The 11,432-nt window shown below is 41.3% G+C and overlaps 2 long non-coding RNA genes across 3 annotated transcripts in view; one reads left to right on the forward strand and one right to left on the reverse strand.

The window, feature by feature from the left end:
- LOC143476584 (uncharacterized) overlaps positions 1-2,897 on the forward strand; it is a 3,036-nt gene extending 139 nt beyond the window's left edge. Inside the window, exons 1-4 of one of the 2 annotated variants that reach the window (XR_013121331.1) lie at positions 1-12; positions 1,091-1,183; positions 1,260-1,336; positions 1,547-2,897. The exon at positions 1-12 is cut by the window's left edge and continues 139 nt beyond it. This is a non-coding gene — a long non-coding RNA (uncharacterized LOC143476584). The other variant, XR_013121330.1, reaches the window with a different exon arrangement.
- A 6,132-nt stretch (positions 2,898-9,029) lies between these two features.
- LOC143476645 (uncharacterized) lies at positions 9,030-10,950 on the reverse strand. Its single transcript, XR_013121348.1, has 3 exons — positions 10,338-10,950; positions 10,179-10,254; positions 9,030-10,021 (listed from the first exon to the last, which is right to left on the reverse strand). It is a non-coding gene; the product is annotated as an uncharacterized LOC143476645 (long non-coding RNA).
- Between the last annotated feature and the right edge of the window lie 482 nt (positions 10,951-11,432).

Raw genomic sequence — 11,432 nt, forward strand, 5'->3', positions numbered from 1 at the left:
GCAATTTTGAAGGTAAGTGGCTGACGCTAGTTAGCTAGCTAGCCTGAGGTGGCAGTCTAATGAAGTGATGTTGTTTTTAGTAACGAACCAACCTGTCCTAGTACTAGAAATGCCTTTTTAAAACATGTTTGTATTTCTGATGGAAGTATCAGGCAAAAGTAAGGCTAACGAGATAACAGTGAGGGCTCACTGCTACAGATCTATGAAGAAAACAGATACGCCACACCAGCTGAGAGTAGGACTGGTTAAAATGACACGAGTTCTGTTCAGTGTCACGTTCAAAGTTCTGTTGAACAAGTTCAAAAGTTAGTTCAACACAAGTTCAATCTTTTATCCTTGCTCTTACTTCACGTAAGCTGTGATAACCATAGGCATTGGTTTTTAAAGCTTACAATGGTAGCCAAATGCAGAGTAGCTGAGTGGGAATCATTAGCAGTCTATTTTGCCTATAGTAAACAAATGGGAGTTTATTTTACAGTTTGAGCTATTGTTATCTACCTCTATGACTCAAAAGCAGAATATAGTCCACCTCAGCTATTCTTCAAACGGCATTTTCTAAAATCTGTCAATCTGTCTTTCAAATCCTTCATCTTGACTTCTTTATTAACATATGGCTTCAACACTTACACCTATTAACATATTCTGATAACACTCTTCAAGAAGCAGTTGAAGTAAAACCTGTTCTGTTGTAGGTGGTGGAAACAACAAAATAATATAAATATAAGTAGGCCTGTTTCACTCCTATGTGTAAGCATTTCATCTGGAGTGAAAATGAAGTTTACATCTAAAATATATTTAGTTTATAGTTGATTGAACCATGCACAACACTGTAGAATAGAAAGACAGTATAGCCAAGTGTTTTAAGAGTGATGCAAAACAGCACAAACGTTACATGAGACAATAGACAAGTGACATTCACCACTAACAACATGATGGGACAGATATTGCGCCTATTGACATTGCTGAAGTCTTCTTTTCAGGATATTACATTTTGCCTCTTGTGTATTTCAGATGACATTACATGATTCAATGCCAGTTGTGCTCATTAACAGCAACTGCTCTTGTGTTGCTGGTTGCATTGCTTTTCCAGACTGCTCATTATTCTGAATCTGGCATGTCTGTCGTCCCTCCTGTCCTTTCATGCACACAGACAGAACAGAAGTGGCATAAACCACCAACAATGGTTTGTCTTATTTCATTATTTAATGTTAGTTAATGTATCACAGTCACTTTACTAACACCATTTTTTAAATTATTAGGGGGTGAAGCCTGGACCCATGGATGCCATGGTTGTCCTAAAGCCAAAACCAGGTGCTACTACAGCCAGTGGAGTTAGGTATGTAGTACCAAATTTAATAGGCAGATTACAGTGTGTGGTAAAAAAATAAATGCTTTTGATCATCTGATAAGACCCTGTTCTCTTCAAAATTTAATTTAGCCTCGTTGTACTTCAGATGACATGTGATATGTGATTCACAATCAGTTGTGCTGGTGAACAGATTACAATGTGTAAAAATAAATGTTATTCACTCTTCTTTTATTTCAGAAGTACACTTTTCAAGGGCTACAGCGGTGAGCTCCCACACCCGGCCACCCTCAATCCTGGACCAGTCTACGCTGGAATGAAAGCAGATTCTCTTCCACTCATCTGCACAATGAACATCTCGCCTGACAAGCCACTTGTGGACTCCATCTTTGGGAAGGTACAAGTTGGCAGTGTACTGTCCTATCAACAACCACCACCTCCATCTGACAGTGTTGTCATACATGAGGATGCACCCCCATTCCCGAGTCTGCCACTAGAATGTTACCATCTAAGCCCACCTGAATATTCATTTGTGCCAACACACCAAGAACAGCTACACCTAAGCTCACTTTCTGTGACCTTGTCACAGTCACACCTTATTGAGGAGGCAACAAGATCCCAAAGTGCTACACCTGAGTGGCATTCACTTAGGAGAGAAAGAGTGACTGCGTCGCATTTCAGAGAGGTGAGCCACGTTAGAGGTCCAGGTGCTGCAGAAAGCCTGGCAGAAAGGATAATCCGAGGGACACGACAAACAGCACACATGAAAAGGGGACTTGAAATGGAAACAGGGGCCTTAAAGGACTATGCAGTTCTGAAAAACTTGAACTTGACCAAGTGTGGGCTAGTGATTCATCCAGATGCATCTTGGCTGGGTGCATCACCTGATGGACTTGTATATGATCCACTTGAGCGTCCATCATTTGGGCTTGTTGAAATTAAGTGCCCAAATACACAAAGCTATGTAGACTGCAAATTCCTCAAAGTGGCACAAGGCCTACACAAATTGAAGGAGAGCCATTGTTATTATTGGCAAATTCAGGGCCAGTTATTGATTACTGGTATGCAGTGGTGTGATTTAGTTATCTGTGCCTATGATGATATCTTTGTGCAGCGAGTTTACAGAGATAGCAGTGTATTAGAAGAGGTGAAAAGGAGGTGTGACATGTTTTTCTTTAACACTTACATGCCAAAATACTTCTCTATGCCCAAGCAATAGAAAATCATAATGAAGACATGAAGTCATGAACAATTAAAACAATTTCAATTTATTCTGTCAATTGTATTACTATTGTATTAATTTCATTTTTTACAAATACAGTAAAAGTTAAGAAATATATAATGTTGTATTGTGTTGTGTCAATTTTACATATAAAAGTGAAAGCATTTTATACAATTAATCATATTGCACTGTACCTTAACATTGCAGCCAATATTTACAGACTAGCATGACCTAAAGCAGGGGTCGGCAACCTTTTTGACTCGGAGCCACAAAAGCAAAATAATTGGAAATTTATTTCAGTGACGATGACATGTCACTCAAGCGAACCGAAACTAAATACCGGACATTTGTGAAATTCCACCCGAACATTTTTTTAAGTCTCAAAAATAATATACGTTAATTAAATACTCATTAATTCTATTCAAAAGCTGAGCCGCATCAGAGGCATCAAAGAGCTGCATGCTGCTCCAGAGCCGCGGGTTGCCGACCCCTGACCTTAAAGGGATCATTTTAAGGTTAGAGAAAAAAATAAATAAATAAATCACCGTAATTCACATTACATCATCTGTCTAATTCTGGATTGAGATTAGCCATTGTTTGCCCAGGCTTTTACCAAGGGGCCATTTTGATAATTCACCAAAAGACAGGCAACAGTAAAAATTTGGTTTATGCTCCCTGTGATTGAAAGGGGGATCACTGTGCTGAATATTTTATGTTCTTTGTCTCTGCGAATCACACGCTCAACATGGACTCTCAGTCTTGCAATGGACTGTGACGTTCTGATCTCTGACCTAGACAGTTGAGCTCTCTTTGACAGAAACGTGGGTATGTGGACTTTGCATGGAACGCAGTCTTCAACAAGGAAACCTGCTAGCTAGTCCACCATGATGGCCATAGATGGGTCAAGGAGGGCCACAATGCCAGACTGCTTTAAGATCTCTTTATCACTGATAGCACCTTGATAAAGAGAAGACACAAAGGTCACTGCGCCATGAGGGGCTATCCCAATCAACCCTTTGAATGTACAGTGTGATTTATAAGTGGAAAACACTTCACTCTGGAGGAGAAGGGAATTTGGAGTTTGACATCTCAGTTCTGTGCAATCTAAAATTATTTGAGTGTCAGCGTAGTCCTGAAACACATCTGGGAGGTGAGTTTTCACAGTGTCCACATCTAACCAAATAGAAACGGCTCCCAATACAGTATAAAGGAAGTTGGCCCAGGTGTTAATAATACGACTAACAGTTGACCGATGTATTCTAAATCTGTGGGCCAAATCCTTTTGCATCAGTCCCAATGACAGGTAGTTCATGAAGAGAAAAAACTCATCAATTGGTTGAAGAACCTGGGAAAAAAAATACATTATCCTATTGTCATATTACATTATGACTATCAAAACTTCTTTTGATGTAAAGATTAATTTGAAAATGATGACATAACATGCTTTGTATGGACAACACGAAAACATTTACCGTTGCACTGGCAGAGTGAGGGACCTGATCAGTCTTCTCAACAGTCCATGCTCTTGTAACCCGTATGATGTTGTGGGTGGCTGGCTCTATTTGCTTCCAAAAGCCCATCAGGTGGGCATGGCTTGCAAATATGTGGAATATAAAAGTTATATATAAAGTTATATAATGGCTAATTCATTCACAATGTATTTCAGACACCAGAGAAGGCCCATCCGTATACTGTGTCTTGCCATATTTTTTATTTCCCTGGTAAAGAATCGTATGTCGTCATCAGAGTCAGAAAACCGCTCCAATCAGAACTTGCTGACAGTTAAGTCTTCGATTTGTTTTCGGAGCCTTGATATCTCCTCGCGTAGCTCTTCATTTTCATTGAGGGAGAGATCAAGCGCAGCAGGCTCATTACTGACGCAGTAGTCATGTACATGACACGGTAAGGGGTCATCATCATCATGGTCAGTCTGCATCTCTGTTAGATCAGTGTTGGGTGGACGCTCTGTTCTTTCCCATACTCCAAGTAAATAACGGTAAATATGCTCGTTACAAGACTGGTGAGGTGAATAGCTAGCACAGTGTACGCTTTCAATGGCTACCAGATGTCAACAACCAGCCTAACCTTTTAGCGGAAATTACGTCACTTAACAGCGTGCACATAGGCCATTATAACTGCCAGGCCCTCTGTAAACGGACAGCGGGCATCACAGTCCTGATAGGGGGGGAGACAGGCTCACAGGCTACCACTTAACCCCTCACCTTCCAACACAGATTGAATAGACACGGTTGAATAATTTATTTGCTTATATTTTTGTAATTGTTTAGATGTTGATTGTCAAACTGTAAGTAGATAAAATAAATTTGGATAAATTATATTATATATATTTATGTTTTAAGAATATTTTAGGCCCTCTGAGACATAATATACGGTCTCTGGTTTCAACACAGCTCACTGTCAAATACTGCTCACTAGTGGGACAGTGATGTAGTACAAGTGACAAACTATTTTTAAAAAAATCATACATTACATAAAATTATACACATAATCACCATTACTAGGTTAAAAGCAGGAATGCTTAGATGTATAATAATTTATAGCTATAGTAAATTATATATGCTGTTTCAGTGTGCCTAAAACACATTCAAAGAAGTGTGTGGATTATAGTTCTACTGTAAATTAAACATAGAAGTTATTTTTGTTGTATAGTCAAAGTCAAATTTATTTATATAGCTTTCACAACACGTGTCACAAAGCAGCTTTACAATCGTATGGGTCCAGATCCCTAATGAGCAAGCCAAGGCGACAGTGGCAAGGAAAAACTCCCTATGGTGGTGGGGATTAGGAAGAAACCTTTGGAGGACCAAGACTCAAAAGGGAACCCATCCTCCATTGGGTGGCCCGTTAGCACCGGGTGCGCAGGATGGTTCTACAGGTTCTACAGATAATATCTAGCACGTTGGTGTGTGTACTCTGTGCAGGAATAAAATGAAACTAAATGATTATGATATTGTAGTGAACTTGAAGTGACTCAAATCAATGGTTATTGTGGGGCTCGTAAAAGCAACCTTACAGAAAAGGCTGTTTAATACACGTCATTAAAAATAACAGTTGCATTCCTGCAGACATCACATTCTTGACATTCAATAGACTCAAAATGCTATCTTGTATAGCTACAATACAATGCTACACATTAACTACAATGTCATGTTCAAGCTCCTCTTGATTACAACAGTAGTTCATCTCCTTACACACTGGCTCTTCCCTTAACATCCATAGCACATAATGATGTGCTTTCCTGTGTGATACTAATGTCATTCATTGCTGTGAACTGAATACACACACACACACACACACACACACACACACACACACACACACACACACACACACACACACACACACACATTTATGTATGTATGTATTATGTAAGCATGTGTACTGATTCCTTCTCCTAGCAGGTTCCTCATGCAGCTCATTGATTGTTCCTTTCTGTCTGGTCTGCACTCACGTCCATCAGCTGTTTGTCCTCTTGTTTCTGCAGGTCGCTGTTGCTCTTGGTGGCCAGCAGGGGGCAGGCGGCGCCACCAGCTTGTGGTTGGCCTTGATCAGACGGCCTGCAACACAACCTCACCGGACTGAAATATCTGGTTAACTCTAATTTTTGTGACTTAACTGGATGTGTAGGCTATTCTATATGAAGCACATATCTCTACATTCAACAAGGGTTATTTTAAGGGGAGTACGATTTTGGTGAGCCCAATACAGATAAGTCACAAAAAAAAAACAAAACAAAACAGACATTTCAATCCTGTGAGGTAGTGACTATAACTTAGTTCATTGAGCACTTTAGTTTTGTCCTTAGTAGATATTTAGACATAATACTGCTTTAATACTGCGAAGTCATGTGGTCAGAGGTGAACTTCAGTATAGCCAGTGTGTATTTTATTTACAATAATTGTGGCGAGGTGTAGAGGGGAACTCATCCCTCCATGAGACTTGGAAGGGGTAGAAGTGGTTGTGGTAGCAGGTGAGACGGCAGACAGCAGATCACATATTCTGCAGTTCTTGAGTAACACGAGAGTAAACGATAGGAACAGCTTAGCATGCAAACAGGGAAATGTAGGCAATGCTTCACAGTGACTGCAAAGTAGTGTTGGTGGTGATTGGTTCAGGTGGACGTGACCTGGTATCATCAAATCAAATATATTTGTATAGCGCTTTTCACAACACATGTTGTCACAAAGCGCTTTACAGGATTTACAAGGTTAACAATACTATGGGTCCAAATCCCTAATGATGATACTGATATTGTAGGCCCCGACTGCAGTGTTACTCCCCTGGTGAACTTCGGAGAATCTTGAGACCCCTTAGAATCCTGGGTGTATGTGGGCGCGCGCGCGCGTGTGTGTGTGTGTGTGTAGAAATTGCTGATGTCTGAGGACTTAATTTGGCAGTAAAGTCACAACTCTGTTAAATACAGAAGGAATGTGGAAGCTTATGGAGGTTTACACCTTCTGAGCTTTCTGTGTGTGGGTTTGTGTTTGCAGGCTTTCTCTGCGTGAAAAAGACTTTGAAGAAGAAGAACAACAACAAGAGGACATCTATGATGATGAAGACTCACACTTTGAGCCTGTGAATCTGGTGAGGCAGTAAATGAGTTAGTGTCACTCACTAGGCCTAAAGAAATCGGCTTTTAGGAATCACCAGTAGATTACTGTTTGAAGACCTGACTGGAACATATCTAACCATCATTTCACTGAGGTAAAGAGGAGCAAGACCATGAAGACATTTAAAAACCATGACTAGAACCTTAAAATCTATTCTAAAGCTTACAGGTAACCAGTGCAGTGAGTGGAGTGCAGGTGTAATATGATCTCTCTTTCTCTCTCTCTCTCTCTCTCTCTCTTTTTTAACATCGCAGTCGATGCAAAGTACAACACGACCCTCTGTGCCCAGTGCTATCTGGTGTGCCTGAGCACGTCTCCACTCATGTTTGCCAGTGTTACACCGAAATCTGACCATGTGAGCACAAGGATCGTTGTTGCACACAGGTCCAGGAGAGAGGCGGGCCAGTGGCTCAGTTAAAGGTGTCAGAGGCTCTGCCCACTCAGGTGCTGGAGCTCAGACAGACCATAGAGGTGCTGCAGGAGAAACTGAAGAAAAGAGAAGGTAGGTGTGTGTGTGTGTGTGTGTGTGTGTGTGTGTGTGGGTGTGTTTGTGTGTGTGTGTGTGTGTGTGTGTGTGTTTGTGTGTGTGTGTGTGTGTGTGGGTGTGGATGGAGTGTGGGTGTGAAAGAGTTCAGATATATTTTTTTGTTTGTTTTCCTGGTTTAAAAAATCTGTAGCATGTAATAATTTAATAGTTAGCATAATGTGTGTGTGTGTGTGTGTGTATATATATATATATATATATATATATATATATATATATATATATATATATATATATATATATATATCTAGCTCAAATATCACGGCGGAACAGTGAGGTGAATTCTCCCCCAGTCAGTATTAAGGCCACAGTCCTACTGAAGAAGGAGCTAGCTCAGAAAACACAGGCTCTTAACAGTGCACTGAGGAGGGAGAACCAGCTGAAGGTGTGTGTGTGCGTGTATGCATGCTGTGTATATACATTTGTGAATGTTTTTTATACATGTGCATATCTCCAGCAAAAAAGAAATACACTGAGAATATGGAGTATTTTTACCTTTTTAACTGTGTGTGTGCGTGTGTGTGTGTACGTGCGTGTACGTGTGTGTGTGTGTGTGTGTGTGTGTGTGTGTGTGTCCAGAGCTTTGACACGCTGTTGAAGGAGAAGGACGTGGAGCTGCAGCAGCTGGTGAACACAGTGAAGACTGTGCAGCGCTCCAGTCAGGAGAGCGAGGCCAGCCTGCAGGGGGCGCTGAACGAAAAAGACTCCATCATCCAGCAGCTACAGCACTCTCTACAGCTCAAAACCACGAACGTGGAGGTTATACACACACACTCACACACACTTGAGTGTCTGTGTGTGTGAGTGTCTGTGTGTGTGTGTGTGTGTGTGTGTGTGTGTGTGTGTGTGTGTATAACCTCCATGTCCATGGTTTTGAGCTGTAGAGAGTGCTGTAGCTGCTGGATGTGACAAAGAGTTATTCAAACAGTCAGGATTGGCCAAGTTGCTCACAGAAGAAATGGCAGTGATGGTTGGCAAGGGCTTCCTAATTACTGATTGTGTTAAGTGCAAAGTCTACTGCCCACCATTTTTGTTAAAGCAAAGTCAGATGCCTGCATACCAGGTATCTGAAACACAATCCATAGCCCGTCTTAGTGTACGCGTAGAACGTGTAATAAGGAGAATCAAACAAAACAAGTTGTTTGATGGCATAATTTCCCTTTCTCACACAGTAAACATTAACCAGTTATTTACAGTGGCATGCCTGTTGTCAAACTATCAAAACAAAGCACTAGTTAAGTCATGGGTTAAAATAAACCTCTTATTTTTATTAATCAAACAATAATTAATTACATATGAATAATTTGTAACATTTAAATTTGTAACTGTAAATATTTTTTCATAAACATATTTCCAGGTTCTTTACATCAAAAACAATGTGCTGTTTAAGAAAAGCACAAATATTGTTAAATAAGTGAACATATGATTTAAAAAAGATTCTGTATAGAACATGTTAACATTTCAATGACAGATATTTTGTCATATATGTGTAGAAGTAAAATAAATCTGTCTTCTCACGAATTTGTCTCTGTACATCTGCATCCATATAAACCAGCTCCACAAAAAAATCCTCTTTAGCCCACACCACAAAATCACACCAGTGAAGCCCGCTGATTAGTAACTGACATTTGAATCTGCCAGTAATACGCATGTCTTTTTTAGTTTTGAACATCCGTACTCCATATACAGATACTTACAGTCAATGTAATTCTTCACATTAGGGCATTTAATCTCGACCAAGCCAAACTGGGGGTATTCAGTGGGGTCAAATACGACACCATCAGGGGCTGCACCAAGCCAGGGAGCATCTGGGTGGATGATGAGGCCACATGGTGTGTGATTTACACTGAGTATCCTGCAATACTCAGATGCTGCTCCGGACTCCATCTCTAGACCTCTCTTCATTTCAGCCGTCCGTCTGGTACCTCTGATGATGCGTTCAGCAAGGGACTCTGCAGAGCTATGCCCTCTGACATGGCACACCTCACGAACACATCACGCTGTTACTCTAGGCTTGTGCCAGAGTTGACATCTCAATTCTGTGAGCCATATCAAGTGACACCTCCAAAGACTTCAGGTGAAAGAGTTCCTGTTCAGTGCACACAAAAGCACAGGTGGGTGCATCAAGGTGGTGGTCTTTTAGAGGAAGAAGTGGGGTTGATGGCACATCAGGGTGGAGAGTGATGTGTCGTGATGGTAAAACAGGCTGCTGATATGACAGACCACTGCCTTCCTGCACCATACCAAATGCACACTGCACAGCTGGCTTGTGGGATGCCATGCCTATAGTGGTCACCATGCCCCTGTAGAGTCCACTCCTACAAATTCAAGTACAGACAATACCCCAAACTATAAGCATCTAGTTTAATATTAAATTGTAATATTTAAATTAAAGTTAATTGTAACTATACATTTGTGATAGAGCAGCTAAACTGCACAATTGCATGTCTAATTAGAAGTAATTAAGCACCATACCTAACTCCACCTTGAGATGTTCCATTTGGCACAGGTTTTGTGATCACCATGTTGTTGATTGCTCCTGGCTTTACACCTTAATAATATGGACAAAAGTTGCTGTAATTTAATTCAGGCAGTGCATTAAATTAGATAACCTAGCCACTAGGGTGCACACACCAGTGTATTTTAGTGTCGGTCCCAAGCCCGGATAAATAGGGAGGGTTGCGTCAGGAAGGGCATCCGGTGTAAAAACTGCGCCAAATCAAATGATGCGGATCAAAAACAGAAATTCCATACCGGATCGGTCAAGGCCCGGGTTAACAACGACCACCACTGGTGCTGTTGTCCAACAGGGCATTAGCGGAAATTGGACTACTGTTGGGAGGAGGAGGAGGAGGAGAGGGGGGAAGAGGGTTCTGAAGATGAAGGAGAGGAGGCAGAGCAGGAGGGTGGAGGTTAGAGTTGGTACGTTGAATGTGGGCTCTATGACAGGTAAAGGGAGAGAGCTAGCTGATGCGATGGACAGGAGGAAGATAGATATACTGTGTGTACAGGAGACCATGTGGAAGGGGAGCAAGGCCAGGAGCATTGGTGGTGGCTTCAAACTCTTCTATCATGGTGTAGACAGGAAGAGAAATGGAGTAGGGGTAATCCTGAAGGATGAATTTAGTAAGAGTGTAGTGGAGGTAAAGCGAGTAAGTGACAGGGTGATCTGTGTAAAGTTGGAGATTGATGGGGTGATGATGAATGTCATCAGTACTTATGCTCCTCAGGTAGGTTGTGATGTGGAGGAGAAAAAATAATTCTGGAGAGAGTCAGATGAAGTTGTTTTCCGGGTTCCTAAAGAAGAGAGAGTGGTTATTGGAGCAGTTTTAAATGGACATGTTGGTGGAGGGAACAGTGGTGATGAGGAGGTGTTGGGTAGATATGGTGTTAATGAAAGGAATACAGAAGGACAGATGGTGGTAGATTTTGCTAAAAGGATGGCTGTAGTTAACACTTACTTTAAGATAAAGGAAGATAACAGGGTAACATATAAGAGTGGTGGACGATGCACACAGGTCGACTATATCCTCTGTGGGAGACGAAACCTGAAAGAGGTTAGTGATAGCAAGGTGTTACCTGGGGAGAGCGTAGCTAAACAGCATAGGATGGTGATATGTAGGATGGTTTTGGAGGTGAAGAAGAGGAAGAGAGTGAGAGCGGAACCTAAGATCAGGTGGTGGAAGTTAAAGGATGAGGACTGTGGTGTAAAATTCAGGGATGAGGTGA

The sequence above is a fragment of the Brachyhypopomus gauderio genome, chromosome 15, assembly GCF_052324685.1.
Source record: "Brachyhypopomus gauderio isolate BG-103 chromosome 15, BGAUD_0.2, whole genome shotgun sequence".
NCBI lineage: Eukaryota > Metazoa > Chordata > Actinopteri > Gymnotiformes > Hypopomidae > Brachyhypopomus > Brachyhypopomus gauderio.